A 3,280-nucleotide genomic window follows, 5' to 3' on the forward strand; every position below is an offset into this window, starting at 1 on the left:
AAAAACACATAAGATGTTTTTTAGAAGAAACACACTTGAAACAGACAGACACAGAGAGTTAATAGAAGGTGCTGGAGCAGAATCTTAAACTGAAGTTAAAAAGGGAGGGGTAGAAAGCATCATTTCAGAAAAAGCAAAAATAGACCTAATTAAAAGAAATAAGAAAGGAAACAATATTTTGCTAAAAGGCACTAGAGACAATGAAGTAATAAGAATATTAAACATATAAAAACCAAATTGGATAACATCCTGCTTCTTAAAGCAGAAGTAAAATAAATTACAGGAGGAAATAAACAGTAAAACTATAATAGTGGGGACTTCAACCTTTCCCTTTCAGTGGTAGATAAATCTAACCATAAAATAAATAAGACAGAAATTAGGGAGATTAAAAGATTCTTAGAATGCTTTGGGAAAAATTGAATGGAAATAGAAAGGAATATACCTTTTCCTCAGCTGAACATGGTACCTTTATAGAAATTGATCATATGTTAGGATGTAAAAATCTCAGCACCAAATGCAGAAAAGCAGAAATATTAAATGCACCCCTTTTAGACTATAATGAATTTAAAATTATTCAATAAGGGACCATGGAAGAATAAAATTATTTGGAAACTAAACATTCCTAAAGAAAAAGTGGGCCAAACGCCAAATCAAAAAACAATAAATAACACCATATTACTAGTATTAATAATGAAAAAAATGAATGCACCACTAATGGAGATGTTATGGGAGGATTATGTGCCCCGGTTACCCCAAAAGTTATCTGGAGAGGTCAAGGAACTTTTTCCTTGAAACCTCAGGAGTTTTCCCTTGAAATCAAGTAGGCCTCACCTTGAACTCAATCAAGGACAGACACACCCAAAAGACATAAGCAGCACCAGATAGAACTGAGCATGCTCCAGGACCACCACCCCCACATTCCAGCCCTCCTGGCTCACCTGGATGAGGTAATCCTGTTGGGCAGGACTACACCAGAAGACCACCTGGATGAGGTAATTCTGTTGGGCGTGACTACACCAGGAGAAGACCCAGGAACTGCCTACCAGCAGACTGCTAGGACCCACCAGGATGTAGTTAAGGCCCATCAGCAGATTGCTCACAACTGATCTTCACCTACCCCAGCCCACCACCTATAAAAGGGCACTCCCCAAGCTAGTCGGGGAGGAAAGCATTCTGTTTCTCCAAAACCTTCCTCCTGGTCAGTTTCTCTTGTACCCCAATAAACCTGTTCTTTTATTCCTAAATAGTACTTGTAATTCTTTAAGAAGGAATCCCAAGACCCACATGCTTTGAAAAGACCCATATCAGAGATGAAATTCAAGCAATTATTTGGAGGTACTTTGCCAAATTATATACCAGTAAAACTGACACTCAGTGAAATTGATACATTTTTATAAAAATATGAACTGCCCAGATTAACAGAAGAGGAAATGGAATACTTACATAACCTTATCTTAGAAAATAAAATTGAACAAACCATTAGTGAGCTCCCTAAAAAAAATCCCCAGGACAAGGTGGATTTATAAGTGATTTCTAAGAAACATTTAATAATTAATCTCCATACTATATACTATTTGGGGAAAAAAAAGGCAAAGAAGTCCTAACATATTCCTCTTATGACAAAAACATGGTTTTGATACCTAAATCAGGGAGAGCAAAAACAGAGAAAAAAAAACTATAGATCAAATTCCTTAAGGGATTTCTATACAAAAATTTTAAATTAAATACTAGCAAAGTGAAGTGAGAAGAACCAGAAGAATATTATACACAGTAAGAGCAATATTCTAAGAATGAAAAACGGTGAAAGACTTAGCTATTCTGATCAAGACAATGATCTAAGACACTTCCAAAGGACCCATTATAAAAAAAAAATGTTGTCCACATCCAGAAAGAGAAGTGATAAACTCTGAATGCAGATTAAAGTGTATTTTTAAAAAATCTTTCTCCATTTTTCTTGTTTTATTTTTGTTTTCTTTTTGCAACATGGCTAATATGGAAATGTGCTTTGCATGAATATATGTATAAACAATAAAAAACTGCTTGTCTTCTCAAGGAAGAAGATGTAAGGGAGAGAAAAAATTGGAACAAATTTTTAAAAAATGATTATTAAAGTTTTTCCATGTAATTGGGAAATATTTTGTGAAGTAAATAAAATATAATAAAAAAGAAATTATATTCCAGGTCATTTAACTATCTATCTATCCATCAAAACAATCTGGTAGTGGCTAAGAATAGAGGGTTGGATCAGTGAAATAAAATTAGGCACATAATATGCAGTAGTAAATGACCAGGTAATCTAGTATGCATGTGTGTATATATATATATATATATATATATATATATATATATATATATATATATATATATATATATATATATACATATAGTAAGTAAACACCTTCCAATATTAGTCACACTAGAAATAATCTACACCAACTCTTTAAAGTATTAATATACAGATAATATTAAGGTCCACCAATCTTCCCAACAATAATTGTTATTATTTAAAACAACAAATATCTGTTATCTTAAATTAGCAAAAAAAAAATTGAAACAACTACTTATTGACATATAGTTCCTTAGTTTAGTTGTATTCCAAAATTATACAAAATTCCCTAAATGAAGTAACAATAGAAATAATCTTATTCAATGGACACTCATAACTAATATCAAACAAATTTTGAAAGACAGATGCATCTTTTCCAAAGGTATCTTCCATTATTCTGAAGCAGATACAATGGAGAGTTATAGTAAAACAGATTCCTTAAGAATGGTAAAGTTCTCCAGAATCTTCTGTTTATGGATAATATTGCAATGTTTGAATTATGTTCGTAAGGTTCTCCAGAATCTCTTGTTTGTGGATAATATTGTGATGTTTGAATTATGTTCTGGAATATTACAGTTTCTCTCCAAAGTGAGATCCACAATTAAACTAAAGAGATTTACATGACAATATACAAAGGGGGAAAAACAAGTAGAAGAATGGTTAATTTCAGGCTAAATTCATTTGCAGTTGAATTATCAAACTATAGACTTCATTTACCAATGTGCATATGTGTGCATGAGACAATTTAATTGAGTAAATTTGAAAGGAAGAGAGCTTGCTGAGTGAAGCCACAAAAGCAAATTCTAAAAATGGCAGCAAAGATCAAAGGATATTCTAACTCTAGATAAAGACAGAAAGATAAAGAGACAGACAAGAGACTTAGATACATATATAAATAGAGACACTGATAAAATGATAGTGATATAGATATAGAAGTACATGGAGGTATAGATG

Source organism: Dromiciops gliroides, chromosome 1 (assembly GCF_019393635.1).
Source record: "Dromiciops gliroides isolate mDroGli1 chromosome 1, mDroGli1.pri, whole genome shotgun sequence".
Classification (NCBI taxonomy): domain Eukaryota; kingdom Metazoa; phylum Chordata; class Mammalia; order Microbiotheria; family Microbiotheriidae; genus Dromiciops; species Dromiciops gliroides.